General features: G+C 46.3%; 1 protein-coding gene across 8 annotated transcripts in view; it reads right to left on the reverse strand.

Annotated features, from left to right (window-relative positions):
- The window catches only part of kcnma1a (potassium large conductance calcium-activated channel, subfamily M, alpha member 1a), a 149,765-nt gene that overhangs the window by 115,283 nt on the left and 18,219 nt on the right, over positions 1-16,263 (reverse strand). The window lies entirely within an intron of this gene.

The following is a 16,263-nucleotide window of genomic DNA, read 5'->3' on the forward strand; positions in this document are numbered from 1 at the left end:
CAGGAACACCGTTCGCTCCACACTAGTGTCAACAGCCCTGCTACATTCATGCAGAAATAGGAGCCACTACTACAAATTCATTGAGAGTATTTTTAAGCTCTTCAACCCTTCCTGCTTAGTAGAGCCTTGAATTTACGTGGAAAACTGTGACATATACAACTGCGGATAATAGAGAAGCTCTGGTTATCTCCCAATCGTGCCGTGCAGGGTAGCCGCCATGGCTTCTGTGTGAATGCTATTAACAGCGTCAGCGGCACGTCAGCTAATGCCACTGCAGTATCATCTCTAAGACACTTCATTTCTTGGAATGTATAGAGCCAGCAGCCCAGCAGAGGAAACAGGAAGCAGCGGCAGACGCGGCAGGAAGCTGACCTGTTGAAGCGGGAACACGCGGGCGGAGAGGGAGGGCCCTCCGCTCGCTAACGTCCCGTAGCTTAGCAAGCCCCGCACGGGAAGCGTATCATCAATAATATATATCAAACATTTCATAGATCTAAAACTTTCCTTTATTCCTCTCACTCTTATACCATGAAACACTTATTACGTGTTAACCGCATACTAAATGTCTCCCATTTTACTTTGCCTGCTAAGACGACCTGCTAAGGAAAGGAATTCAGAAAAACTGGAGATTTTCAGATCAGATAAAGTAATTTTGAAGTCAAAGTGTATTTTGAAGTCAAAGCGTAAGGCATTGCATCAGCCAGAGGGCTCATCAGTTGTGCTCTCTGGAGCCGCCTCGAGGACCTCACCGGGGACCGGTGATGATGTGTGATGGAAAGTTTGAGATACTTCCAGCAAGCACACTGATGAACGCCTCCTGAGGAAGAACAACAGCCCTAGCAACATACACGAGGGAGAGACCATCGACACGGCCTCCCCCCCACAGAGTAGCAGCTACGGCAGTCAGAGGGCCAGGAGCGACGGTGCTGTGGTCCACGCGACGTGTTTGCTCTGCTTACGAATTCAATCTTTAGATTCCAATATATTTTGTTCAAACACAGAGTTCTGTTTGTAGAGTTTACAATTTGCAGAGCTGAAGTGTAAGTGGATAATCCCTACCACCCCATTTCAAGATCCCAACACAGAAAAGCACTTTGGATGTCAGGATTTTCTTTTTTTTTTTGTCTGTGTATTCACAGTACAAAGCACATCCAAGCTCTTGTTCTGAATACATTTCCAGAATTAGGGTTGGGTAATGTGAAAAAAAACAGCACAATACCTGAAGGTACTTATCTGAGATATGACGTGCATCGTGATATTTAGATTTTCTGAGGCTTGCTTATAAACTGAACAAAATGCACTGCAAAACAGTCATGCAGTAACATCCTGATTCAAAACTGAGTACAACAATGTTCAGTGTTTACAAAAGTAAAAAACAAACGATTTGCAAAATCTAAAAACATTTTAAAGCCCTATTTGGACAGAGAGGGTATAAGTGTATGTATGCAGTTCTAACTATTACAGGCTCTTTAGTGTTTCACTGAAGTGCCGGGTTGGTCAACATGTTCTGAGAACAAACAGGCATATTGTGATAACTGTGACAAAAATTTGTAATATTGCTCACATACGCCATAAGTGTCTTATTGTTCAAACAGTAACAGTGCTCCAAACCCAAACAGCATTTCGCTAATTGGCAGTATCTGCCCTCAGACTGAAAAACAACAGCTGACCTGGTATACTGCAGAAGAAAAACCTGGTTTGTCCCTGGTAAACACACAAAGACTATGTATATTTTAACATATCTCCAATGGAAAAGATGAACCAGGGAAGTTTTTAGATCTGGTCCTGTCTACACAGGTGTCTGAGACATAGCAGTTGAACTAAAAAGCTCGACTTAGCCCAGGAAGAAGACTGCTGGCTAAGGCAACTTCAGAGAACCATCCCTAGACTCAAAGCCTGAAGCACCATCGACAATCTCAGGCATGACTCATGACTTTCTGATGACATTTCTACACCATCCGCTGGCCTTCTGAATGTGGCAGCAGTGTTGTGCGTCTGAAGAGTGTGGGATCCAGGAAAAATGTCCACTGCTTTCTTGTCCTCCACACTGAATTAAGATCCCACAAGTCTCATGCACAATGAGAAGAAAGCCTGTCTTGGTCTCAGGAGACATGCTATGTCTTTGCATGCTACACACATCAGGACTGATTTTGACTAATCTGTCATTCATCTTTCATTGTTTTTTTTTTTCTTTCAGTCTTTATGTAGATGTAATGTAAAACAGCATTATGTATCTTGGAGTGGTACTGTAATTATACACTCAGAGGTTTAAAACACTCACACACTCTGTGGGCTAAAAGAACAGAGCAATTCCAACAATCCTCTGCATGGACTCAAACACAAGCCCTTACCAAGAAGCAGGTGGATGTTCAACACACACACACACACACACACACACACACACACACACACACACACACACACACACACACACACACACACACACACACACACACACACACACACACAGGCCTCTGTTGCTGCAACTGCATTATATTCCATAATGATTCACCACAGTGGCAGCTGGTGCTCCAGTAATTAGCTTTATCAAATAACGGTGTCAATAAAAGGTCTACTAGCTGCTCTTCAGATAGTGTGTATGAGGGCCATGTTCTCAGAATGCAGTTTCTATAGGCATAAATCAAAGGAGTGGGTTGTTCAAACTTCATAACACTTTCCAATCTGATCCAGCGTGCACCTCAGACACACTCAAGTCTGTTATTACCAGTAAACACTGCTGTCCACACATTGCGGCGAGCATGTGCAGTCAAACAGGGCAGTCATGGCCTGGCGGTTAAGGAACTGGTCTTGTGACCGGAGGGTCGTGGGTTCGATTCCCAGACCTGAGGCCATGACTGAGGTGCCCCTGAGCAAGGCCCTTAACCCTCAATTGCTCACTTGTATAAAAATGAGTTAAAAATGTAAGTCGCTCTGGATAAGGGCGTCTGCCAAATGCCATAAATGTAAATGTAAATGTAAACCAGGTTCCATTCAGCCCGGAGGACCCAACACCGACCATCTCCTGGTAGTCCACCACTGTTGTGGGGCAGCTCTGAGCTAGATCACGAAGTGTGCTTCAGAAGAGCTGGCTGCTACAAGGGAGACAGGTTTGGATTAAACACGATTTCCTGAGAGGATGTCGTGACTATCACTTCTAAATTCACGTAATGTTCCATTCTAAAGAAACACACACTGCAGGGAGAATTATGTCCATTACGCTAGCTCTGGCAACCTCGCTCAGAGGAAGAACATTAAAAGGCCCGAAACTCTCGGGGATTCCCCATCTACGCTGCCTGGGATTTCCTGAGCATCTAATTTCATGTGCTTCACACAAGTAAATGTGTGGGGTAGAGAGAACAGGTACCACTCGCTATGTTCAGAGCTGATTACAGCATGAGATTCAGGCTCCCGTGCGCCATTTCAATCACGTTTCCTCAGCTTGACGGAAGCACCAGCAGCTCAGACCATCTCAGCGGAAAGTGTCAGCAGAGGAGAGAGCCGGCCGCGGACGGGGCCGCCATGTGGGCCAGAAGGACCATGAAAACAAGAAATAAAGTCTACTTCATTTGAGCACCCTGCAGTGGGAGCCCAGAAAGGGTCTCTGGAGCTGCCCACCACAGGATACACCATCTGCTATCTTTACACCTGTGATGTCAAAGCCCCAGTGCACTCTGGTCCTTCTCACTATCCAGACAGACAGACGGCCCGAGGGAGTCTGGAGCTCTCTCTCTGTGTGTGTGTGTGTGTGTGTGTGTCTGTCTGTCTGTCTGTCTGTCTGTCTGTCTGTCTGTGTCTGTCTGTCTGTCTGTGTCTGTCTGTCTGTCTGTGTCTGTCTGTCTGTGTCTGTCTGTCTGTGTCTGTCTGTCTGTGTCTGTGTCTGTCTGTCTGTCTGTCTGTGTGTCTGTCTGTCTGTGTGTCTGTCTGTCTGTCTGTCTGTCTGTCTGTCTGTCTGTCTGTCTGTCTGTGTGTGTGTGTGTGTGTGTGTGTGTGTGTGTGTGTGTGTGTGTGTTCTTCTCCCACTCCGTCTGCATGGATGTGTGCACCTTCATTAATGGGGAGAATATTTTAGGGTGAACTCATTGTTCAACCACCAGATTGTGTATTTAGATAATGACCTCATTTTCTGCTTAAATTTCAGAATTCTGCTTATTCAGAATTTATTCTGAATAAGCACAAAATGACTTAATTGTACGTTTAATTTAATCTGTGTATTTCATCTATGTCATTGCCACTTGAATATTTTAGGTGTTGCTATTTAACCAGTTCCCGTTCTCTCTGTGATTGGACGACAGCACTAGCCGTATTCACGGCTTCCTCCAGGACATGCCAGACTGCCACCGCATTTTGGGAAACACTAAACCGTGCAGCTCTGCTGAGTGACACCGGGCACTTAGGGAAGAGCACACAACCACTCCGGCTGCAATAGGACTGTTTGGAAACCATACTGAAACGTCACTTCATCAAGTAGAGATAGCGCCCCTTACAGTCCAAGGACAGCCAGGTCTCTGTCAGGACCCCAAAACTAAACAAAAAACAAAAACACAAAATGACAGAAAACAAACATCATCGGTTTTGCATGATGTGACGCACATCATCATTGACTTGATGGAAAATGGGATTGTCTGTGATACAGCCCCACTAGGGAGGAGATCATCTAATAATGAATGGCAGAGAACAGGTCACATGACCCAGACTGTTTTTACCACAGCTTGGCTTCAGCACAGCTGTTCTAGAAACTTCCATTCGCATTGCTGGGGAAAGCTGAATTCCACTCTACACTCTATTTTTAGCATCACCCCAGGAGCCAGGAGAAAGAAAATCCACCAACCGCCCCCTCTCCTCCCTTTTTTTTAAACTATTGCCATAGTTACTTAATGTCAGAGAGAAAATGTCAGCCTCTACAGCATCTTCAGAAACAGATCATCTTTATTTCTTAATCCACTCACTTCATTTAAATGTATTTTTCTTAGAAGTAAAATATATTCTCATCGGGCAGACTCTCCGCCTCCCAGATTAGGGGTTAAGACTTAAAGGGAAGCTCAGGGAATGGCTTAAAGCTTACACAGGTACGGAGGTACGGAGGGACGTAATCTATGCCTACTGTCTCCCTGCCTGTCTCTCTCAAGTGGATCTGGTCTCACTTCACCCCAGCCGTAAGATAACGCAGCTACTGTAGAAGTGTGACATCGCAGTACTCCAGAAATCCCTTACGTGACTACTATGGGTTATAATTTTGACTACTCACACACAAAAACCCTCTCTTCATAATAGCAGTTATTCATACGCAGCATCTTCTGACTAATGGTATGAGAGGCATCTTGAAAGCGAGCTAGAAGAGGCAGAACGTGTGGGAGAAGGGGCTGCAGACCAAAGCAATCGCTCCACATCGGCTCGGTTCAAACCAGGGGTGCTGCTGCGGTTCAGTCTGATAGTGGTGAGAAATCTATTGGGAAACACGAACAGCGAAACAGACAGAAGAGACTCGCTCTCCTTCCCATACATGTTGGGCGGGGTGGAACTGAAAGGTTATCTTATTGTCACAGTTCCTGTCACGGAAGTGTTAAGAGTCCCCCCGTGCATAAATATTGTCAAGCCCCATAGGTCTGGGGAGGATTTAAAGATTTGTCTGGGCGTACAACCACCACGTTCCCAATATCAGCAGGCAGGAGGCCATGGCGGTGGCCGGCGTTGCGATCGGCATCAGAGCTCACGAGCACCTGCTGGTTTTGTCCTGGAGCGCCGACCCAAGGACAGCCACTAAAAGACAGGCAGCGCCGTCTCAGAACCCCCCCCCCCATCTCCACTCAGACGTGACGCAGCGTCTGGACAACATCCCCACTGCAGAGCCTCTTCAGGCGGGCCCTCGACCCGCACCGACTGAGTGGTTCAGGACCAGTGCCCTCACATAAAAAACTGCTCACTGCTGAATTGTGTGGATGGGCGAGGTCCGGTTACAAGCCTCTGACTGCCCTATTTTGATAATCCTAATGCCCTCCCATGGGGGGGGGGGGGGGGGGGGGGCCACAGTGGCTTACATGTCGCATTTCTTGTTTCATTCAGCAGATGTCTTTTGGAATTTCTCTGGTGCAATAATGTTGACTGGAGGGCTCGGGAGGGAGAGAACGTGACCTGGTTTTCCTACGTTACCTGCTGGCAGTAATGGACGCTCAGAACCCAGGCGAGGGAAAAATATGGACAGATGGACAGAAGGAGACATAAAGACACCTCATCTACATGGCTCACTGGCCAAAAGGGGGGGGGGGGGGGGGGGGGGACCTGCCGTCTCCCTCACCAGCTGTGCTCTCTGCCTGCATGTGGGTCCACAGGCGGCCCCGAGCAGGTAAAGGTCCACAGACCTGCCGCACGCCGTAGTCTCACGAGCAGCGGGCGGAATTAATTGGCCCCTGAATCACCACGGTAACTGCACAACACCTCGGTGTGCCGTGCATTCGGAGAGCCCTTCTTTAAACAATGACAAAGTTAGCTTGCAATCGCACATTAAGGTCACATCGCATGACTTGAAATTGCTTATGTAAAGTGTTTTAGGGACCATTTGGGTGATGCACTGTTTGCCAAGAAGTCTTTGGGGATTAGAATCATCAGCTTCTAAAAGGGAATTTCGTTTTAGCAAAGCTTAAGTGACATCAAATACATACTTTCTCAAACACTAAAAGATGAATGCAAAGAATATTTTTTGCTGCCACAATATCTTTTTCAAATCCACATCAACATTTAAATAAATATATGAATAAATAAATAGCCTAAAGCTGGAGAATTCTGCAAAGAGAAACAGAATTTTTTATTAAGACCTCGTCTCAGTTTCTAATGAAATGAAAGTTCTTCCCCAGGCCAGTCTGTCTTTCATAACTCATGTTCTCCAGGGTTTTCCAGCGTCGAGGGCTGTTTGTCCTGCCTGCTGCTTCATCTCATCTCCATAGCCACAGCCTGCTCACACACCTACAGCAGGGTCTTCATATTTCTTATTGCTCCAACAAGCACTATTTCCTCTCAAGGGCACAACTCAAACAAGCATATGTGAGTGTGTGTGTGAGAGAGTGTGTGTGTGTGTGTGTGTGTGTGTGTGTGTGTGTGTGTGTGTGTGTGTGTGTGTGTGTGTAACAGGGACTGATCCTCATCCCTTGCCGGGCGAGGTTTGTGTCAGAGCCGGTTCCCTCCCTCCTGTATGAGGGCTGTCCAAATCTCCTCACCATGAAACTCCCATCTGTGCTCAGAGTTCTGCCATTAGCGCCCAGTAAACAGGGGGCAGTTCTGGGCCCGGCGACCTGCTGCCGGCCGTCACGCACGAGCACGTGGGAGAGGGCACCACCACACGCCACACGGCGATTTCAATTAGGAGATAAGGACCAAAGTAATGATGTCTCATAAAATTCATTAACGCTGCCCATATCTGCTTTCATAACGCTCTCGCAGGGCTGTGTGCTGTTGATGGAAAGGGGGGGGGGGGGGGGGGGGGTTTATTCTGGCTTCCCCAGGTTATGTCTGTTGTGCTCTCATAGATAAGCCAGGTCTGACACGCACACGTAATCAAACCACCCTTCACGTGCACATGCACATTCCCGATGAAACATTCAACTATGAGGAGAATTTCTTTGCTTTATCTCACGACACTAAGTACTGCACTTTGTGTAACTTTGCCAACCAAGGACACCATGTGTCCACCCCCCCCCCCAAATAAGATTGTTGTAATCGCTGCACAAAGGCCATCGTGCTCTTTAGGTGGACTTTAAGGTGAGACCTCCCCCTCGGCCACCACTAAAGGAGGTGAGGAAGGAGACACACGAGGGGGGTGTGACCTGCCCCGGCTCAATCAGCACCCTTACAGCGGGACTGAAAGACCACAGCACGCACCCCCCCTAATTGGCTCCTGGCAGGCTGACCTGTGACGATCAATGACCTTGTCTAGAAGCAGCTAACCCCAGCCCTTTCAATGAATTTTTTAAAAGAGCCAAAGCTCAGAGGTAACCCCCCCCCCCCCCTCTCAATGGTATTAGACCACAACCCTTTGTCCAGTTAAATCTTTAAAAGGTGACCTCATCAATCATGGACCATTTTGATGTGGCGGTGAAAGCACCGTGGGCTCATGAATGATGCGGTGCTGCTATTTGGCTCCAGAACATGTTTATTGTGTCTCTTCACAATGTCCCCTGCCCGCTCCCAAATCGTAATCCTGGGTCTTTCAATATTTCATGAAAGCGGACAGAGACGAGTGCACATGACTCTGAGCGGGCCATCTGTTCGTCCGCCCTCACTCACGGGCGTGGAATCCGTCAGGTCCCGTTGGATGAAGCCTTCTTATCTGATCATTCAGGACGTCCTCCCAGTCCAGCACGCTTCAGTGAAACCTCCTCTGCAGGCTTCCACGCTGAGACACCAATCCAGGCAAGCCCGGTCTTGGCCCGGCACCGTGAGCACCCCCCCCAGGAGGCCACACTCCTGCCAGTGTTTACAGTCAGCGGACACCCCTGAGAGTAACGAGACACCGACACTCTTCCTGAAATACCACAACTCTTTTAAAAATAAAATATCATAACGCCCGACACCCATGCCTGGCCATCCATCATACGGCCTCCTGAAAGCATCTTATCCCTCTTTACTGCAAACCACACCATAAATCAGCCAGGCGGGATGAAGGGAGGATGAAGGGGGGGATGAAGGGGGGGATGAAGGGAGGATGAAGGCAGGCGCACTGGTGTGGCCGGACCACTGCGACTGGCAGGATATTACTGCAAGGCGGTGCCTTCATCATTACCGCCATCTTCCTGCAGACGCAATGTTTTCTCGTTAGACACATGTGCTGGCTGAAGGTAGAGGGTGGAGTGGTGGATGAGCCGGTGTAGAGGGTGGAGTGATGGATGAGCCGGTGTAGAGGGTGGAGTGGTGGATGAGCCGGTGTAGAGGGTGGAGTGGTGGATGAGCCGGTGTAGAGGGTGGAGTGGTGGATGAGCCGGTGTAGAGGGTGGAGTGGTGGATTAGCCGGTGTAGAGGGTGGAGTGATGGATGAGCCGGTGTAGAGGGTGGAGTGATGGATGAGCCGGTGTAGAGGGTGGAGTGGTGGATGAGCTGGTGTAGAGGGTGGAGTGGTGGATTAGCCGGTGTAGAGGGTGGAGTGATGGATGAGCCGGTGTAGAGGGTGGAGTGATGGATGAGCCGGTGTAGAGGGTGGAGTGATGGATGAGCCGGTGTAGAGGGTGGAGTGGTGAATGAGCTGGTGTAGAGGGTGGAGTGATGAATGAGCTGGTGTAGAGGGTGGAGTGATGGATGAGCCGGTGTAGAGGGTGGAGTGATGGATGAGCCGGTGTAGAGGGTGGAGTGGTGGATGAGCCGGTGTAGAGGGTGGAGTGGTGAATGAGCCGGTGTAGAGGGTGGAGTGATGGATGAGCCGGTGTAGAGGGTGGAGTGGTGGATGAGCCGGTGTAGAGGGTGGAGTGGTGAATGAGCCGGTGTAGAGGGTGGAGTGATGGATGAGCCGGTGTAGAGGGTGGAGTGGTGGATGAGCCGGTGTAGAGGGTGGAGTGGTGGATGAGCCGGTGTAGAGGGTGGAGTGGTGGATGAGCCGGTGTAGAGGGTGGAGTGGTGGATGAGCTGGTGTAAAGGGTGGAGTGGTGGATGAGCCGGTGTAGAGGGTGGAGTGATGGATGAGCTGGTGTAGAGGGTGGAGTGGTGGATGAGCCGGTGTAGAGGGTGGAGTGGTGGATTAGCCGGTGTAGAGGGTGGAGTGGTGGATTAGCCGGTGTAGAGGGTGGAGTGGTGGATGAGCCGGTGTAGAGGGTGGAGTGGTGGATTAGCCGGTGTAGAGGGTGGAGTGATGGATGAGCTGGTGTAGAGGGTGGAGTGATGGATGAGCCGGTGTAGAGGGTGGAGTGGTGGATGAGCTGGTGTAGAGGGTGGAGTGATGGATGAGCTGGTGTAGAGGGTGGAGCGATGGATGAGCTAGCGTAGTGTGGTTAGCCTGTGAGCGTCCAGACACAGTGAGCGTCCAGACACAAGCCTGCTCTCAGGAAGCTTCAGCAACCATGGCCACTCACTTTTGATCAACTTCACAGATTTCAGCTCTGCAAGGTACTTCTTATAGAGAACTATATATAGTACAGTGTGATGAACCACACTAGCAAGTGGACTTGAAAATACGTCATCAGATGAGGGCTGAAGAAAGAGTCTGATGCAGTTGTTTTGCAAGCGGCTACATGGTGTGTGTGTGTGTGTGTGTGTGTGTGTGTGTGTGTGTGTGTGTATATATATACACTTCTGTTACTTGTATGTTAGTGATTTTAATTAAAGTTTCTTTTTTATCAAATTATTCCTTTATGCTCTGTTCTTATGAAAACTGATTATTACACTGGCGTCTGCCCTTTGTATAAACTATTAAACATTTTTAAATACACATTATTTTGACTGGCCAAGCGGTATCACAACATCAACAAATACCCGCACAGTACAGACTACTAAAATCACATTTTAGCCTTCAGAAACAGCATTAAATCTGAGTAGTATAATAGAAAAATTATGTCATTTCATACTTCAGAAAAGGATGAAGACCTCTGAGCCAACTGCACTTGACCCATGACTAAAAGCCCTGTGTGGAGTTCCCAGAGCGTCCTGAAGGGCGGCGGTGTCTGCCCAGCGCTCTGCCCTGCCCTGGAGAAGCCGCATTCACCCCTCAGTCAGCATTATGTGTCAGAGGCTTCTGCCAAGCTGAGTCAGACCCAAGCTGGCCTGTCCTCTCACTGAAACACACTCACAGCTCAGGCAATAAAATAAAAAGAAATACTACACAAAAAGGGATTGTGTCAGAGTGAATTATGAAATGAAGTGACAGCAGTTTTTATATGAGATGATTTCAACAATGAATCAACTCCCTCACCCCTCACACACACACTGCCCCACTCTCTTTCACTCTCTTTCTCTAGGAAAACCCCCACACACACATACACACAAGTACATATACAATACACTACATGCTAACACTGGCAAATCAGTCTGCTGCCACTGGCCAGTCTCCAACGAACAAATCAGAATCCAACAAACACAGAAAACATTATTTGCTATACAATGTAAATATACTTTCTGCTAAATTTAGGGAAGATGTTTTTAGCAGAAGAGACGAAAAATAAGTGATTTACAGGGCTGTGAGGAAAGGCAGCTGTGCTTGGTGTCTGTCTCCTGTACAAGTAGAACAGCACTCCACATCCTCTCTGCCTCTTTAGACATTTATACCACATCTGTCCATTTGGCTGGGGGCACTTTGACAGGTTAGCCACAGCTATAGCCAGACTGCTATTGTAGCCATTATGAAGCCAACATTGCCCATTCGTTTTCACATCAGACTGAAAGGGGACGGGAAAGACAAGAGCACTTAGTGTGAACTGCGTGTCTCGGACCTCCCACATCAGAAGCAGCCACGCAGCCTCCATCTTAAGGCTAAGCGCCGCCTTTTAGCCTTACAGTACGTCAATCCACACCGCTAATCCACGGGCTTACTCATCCCCTTCACGAGGGCCGCAGGCAAAGCAACACGGGCAGGACACGCAGCACATCTTCCTGCCTTTGTTAATAGCCACCATTAATCAATACTCAGTAAGTGCTCTTTATCACGCTCGTTTGTCAAAATAAAAGCCGGGACGGCTCCAGGGACCAATCAAAAGCATGAAGCAACAGGGCAGCAAAAAATGGTTGGGGGGGGGGGGGGGGGGTTCATGCCCTGGTCATGTGACTATTACAAAGCTCACAGCAAAGGGAGCGACTCAGAATATCAACTGAATCCTACATCCACGTCATCAGCTCTTCCTGACTCTCCCGAATCCCCCACAAGCCCCTGCGTCAAGCGAGGAAGACGCTAATGCTACGTTGCTCATGTCTAGTCAAAATCAAGCGAGTCTTTATATTCACAGTGAAGCGGCAGCAAGCTAGCGGGAGAATGCAGAGCCTTTACTCAAATACACCGATTGCGAGAATCAACCGTCTCTGATGATAAAATTACGCTGGACAAATGTCACTCTCATAAGAGCACTCCATCGCACATCGCCCGTCGCTTAGCAACAGAGACTTGGATGGTAGACTGTAGGTGTGCGTGCTAGAAGTGTGTGGGAGAGAGAGAATGAGAAAGAGGGAGACAGAATGAAAACGAGCAAAAGGGCGGGGACAGAACTGAATGGAAGTCAGGCAGCGGCTAGGAGACTGGGAGACTGTTTATAGCTCCAATGTTCATGATTAATAATCATGAAATGGCAAGGCTGAAATACGTACATAAATAACACCAGTTTGACAGCAAACAAATGTGGCAGATTTTTTTAAAATTACAATAATGAAAATGAGAATCGGGATCAATCAGAATTTTGTAAAAGAAGGTTGAGAAATTACGCGGCTGAGTGATGGTCTGACATTGTGTGTCCACTGGGACTTCAAGCCCAGCCTGTTACAGCTGATTTGCATCCAGACGCATGTAAATGAACACTAAGTGTTAATTCAAGGCTCTGGTTAATTCATCACTGGGGATTTTGCTGTATGCCATCTTATTTCACTGTCAAAGTTCTTATTATACTGCAGAGATTAGAAGGAATTAATTGCAAAAATATCACTATTGAGTAATCACCATTCATCATTAATAATTAATACTTGTTTATATTCACACTGAAAATATAATAAAAAATAAGCCATCCTCTTTGTAGACAACGCCAACTGTTTACATAATGCAGGCAGGAAGGTGTGACATGGTGCACAAAGTACCTTTTTTGTGATGGCATGCTGAGGTAACCCCAACCTGCCTTACTGATGAAAACACCAGTCAACACTTCGCATGCACAGATGTTTGGCGGGTTTAATAAGGCACATTTGACACAGAGGGGAAAACATCACATTTCAGGTCAAATATACTGAAAATGACGACAAGGGTCTTGTTCCAGTGTGAGCGCATGAGGGCCCCATCCCGGTGTCCTTCTGAAGGAGATGAGACGCTGCTAACACACGTTCACATATCCAGGTGACACAAGACCAAAATATTGTCACAGTATTTTTAGAAGCAGTGCGTAGTGTAACAGTGCTCTGACCATGCAGCAGAATTTATGCCAGGATCTAGAAGAGGTATCTTCCTGTCCAACTCTAATCCTACACATGAAAAGTGCGCCTTAGAAAAATGTCAACGATAAGTCTGGATCAAAGATTGAGGTGAACAGATAAAGGCTGGGGACTCGCCACAGCTTCCCAAATTAGCCCAGTTATTTTTAACTTTAATAAAGCCATTGTCGCAGAGGAAAATGCCATTACAAGACACAGCAGACAACTAGCTACAGAATGAGGTAAAGGTTAAAAAAGAAGGTGTCGTCTCTGCCTTAATTATTTTTATTGCCAAGAGCCTGACAATCACAGCCTTTTCTTTGGTGGTGTGCCTAAGGTTCACAATACCAAACCAAAAAAGTCCATCATAGCTTGTTTGTTATGTGTCAGTAAAAACAGAGTGAGAGTGTAACTAGATACTACAGTGGGGTGGCAGGGTGAACAACAGCTAAAGTGAGCCAGCGTTCAGTCACACAGAGATCACAAGTAGAACTTCTGACCTACTGTTCTGTCATGGCTTCTGACTCCTTAACCACACCAGGATATGAAGGAGAGATTTATACAGACAGACCAGAACACAGAACAGTCTATACAGGTTATAACGCTAAAAGTACATATTTCATATTTCTCTGGTGAAGTAAATTGGTGCACTGCTGTCTTGAACATGGACTTTCAATTAAATCCACAATGGCTGTGAATTCTTAAGAAAAAGACCTAAGCACAGCAAGATTCCCCATCAGCCCCTGCGACAACTCGGCTCTACTACTCATTCCAACCGCCACTGTCAATCAATCGGCTGTGAGTGATGACTCATACAGCCCCGTCCACACGTCGCTAAGCTCCCACCTTAAAGCAAAGCCCACGAGGCCAGAGTCGCGCCACGCTGTAACTATAGTTACTAAAAATGACGTCCCCAATCTTAAGCGATCAACTTCCTGTTTACATATTAATATAACTAGCTACTTATCTATCTACCAAGATAGCTAATCTGGACAGAATATGTAATATTAGCTAGCTTGCCGAAGTCTAATCCACATCACATCTAATTACACATCACATCTTCTGGTTGCGTCTTGTGTCTGGTTGGCAAGCTTTAAGTAACTTAAGCAAAGTTAGTTCATATAGACGCAGCCAGGCATATTTTAAAAATGTTTTTGTTTGTTTGTTTATTCCGTATTGAAAAGGAGATGTGTAGAGGGTGGAGGCAGATATTGCCTTTGGCGCATAAACAAGTGATCATGTTCCCTGGTTTATGATGATGAAAGTGATCTGCTGTAAGCAGTGCAGATCCCACCAGATCTGCTGACTTTAGTTCTGGATTAACGATACGGCGGTTATGTTTATTGTGCGTACAATGAAATTCTGCCGGCCCCACTATTTTTAGATTTCATATCTAGAATATGCTAGCTAGCTGGAGATAAATATATCCAGGCATCATTCATCGTCATTATGGAATTAGAATTCCTCTACATTCATCTTTTGAATGTTCTTACTGGGCATAACTTTCACTATTCATTGTTTACTACTTACATTTAATTTGAGAGGCACAAATACTTCAATAAGGAGGATTAAACTTATATACTTTTCAATAACAAATTGAAATATTTGACAATTGACAATTGTAGAATAGTAATATCATTCAACCTACATCAAAGACGTGAACCAAAAAAACACTCCCAGAAAATACACAAACTACACGGCACATAGCACTATCATGTACAACACAACTAAGCAATTTAGAGTAGACATGTCCAAATTTCCTTACATCTAAATATAGCATTCATAGCATTACAGCTTGGTGAACCAAAGCTTTCATCAGTTGGCTAATTTCCACCGTTAATCATTCCATTACTTGTGTCCTATAAAACGACAGGTAAAACATTACTTTAGAGAAGGCAGAGACCATATTTATTTCAATATCAATGCTAGATACATCATGGCCAGCAGAGCCGAACACACCAGGATGCTCACCTAGGTTAACTAATGTTAAACATCAAAGTAAACAAAAGAAATAATGTCATTATGGTGGAAATTGTGTTACTCTAGAATATCACCCCCACAGTTAAGGCAAGACTAGCAGCACTTAGTTATTTAGTCTTATATTTATTTCCTTACCATCTACTTCACTCACCACTGTCGTGGTTTTTTTTTCAACTCTTTTTTCTTCTTTCTCTTTCACTAACAGAAGGATATCTCCTCTTCATTTTTCTTGACTGGCTTTCGCTACTGACAACTTGTTGTCATCATTAAACCATCATGCACGTTACTTGCAGTGGGAGAGAGTGGTATCAGGCAGGGGCCCCTTGGGGAATTCGGGTCTCATACTGTCACTGCAAACTTTGCACACTGGCACTGCTGTAGTTCAACGTGTGTCAGCCCTCAGGGGTCCCCCACTGGCCTGGGGGCCCTCAGGAGCTTCATGCCATGTCTGGTAGCAAGCAGCACCTCTGGATGTGTGTGTACATGTGCGTCAGCTCTTTCAGCCTCATTGTCAAAATGCTTGAGCTGTCCCTCTTGTCTTTCTGTGATTAGACAAGCTTGTGGGCCCTCACACGTCAGCATTCAGTAAGAACAAGGGATCAAACCATCCTATCAGTCCTCAGTTCTGGTCAAATTCTGATGTACAACCTCAAGCCATATGATGATGATTTAGAAGGACCACGAATGAGACAAGTGTCCTCAACAAAAGCCTGCAAGATAAGGGTCTTCTAAAGCTACACCTCCTGAAAGGGACGTGAGGACTCCTTCTGCTAAAGGTCATCTCAGTAAGACTCTCACTGATGAAATTACAGAAATGTTATCTAAATGTCGAATGCATGGAATGGTGTGACATTCTGCATTTTAAAAGAGCAGGAAAAATGTGTTTAAGAATAACAAGGGAAAACACAAAACTCAACCTATTACAAAGCAGTTATTTTTTTTACATTTTGGTTAAATAGTTTATAGCTTATTGCAACTAGTGACATTAAAATGATACAGCAAGCCAATAGAAGCCATAGCATCTTCCCAAAGGAAACGGGTAAAATATGATGCATTACAATAAAAAGACTGTTCTATTTACTGCTTTTAATTTGTTTTATTAGAATTGTCAGGGAAACAAATGTGCGTCACGTTGCAGTGTGAGTACAGATAATGACCTACAGTCCATCTCTGTTCCTCAGAAATAAGGACATTTTGACAGAGGTGGTTTTT

This window comes from Brachyhypopomus gauderio, chromosome 15 (assembly GCF_052324685.1).
Source record: "Brachyhypopomus gauderio isolate BG-103 chromosome 15, BGAUD_0.2, whole genome shotgun sequence".
Classification (NCBI taxonomy): Eukaryota; Metazoa; Chordata; class Actinopteri; order Gymnotiformes; family Hypopomidae; genus Brachyhypopomus; species Brachyhypopomus gauderio.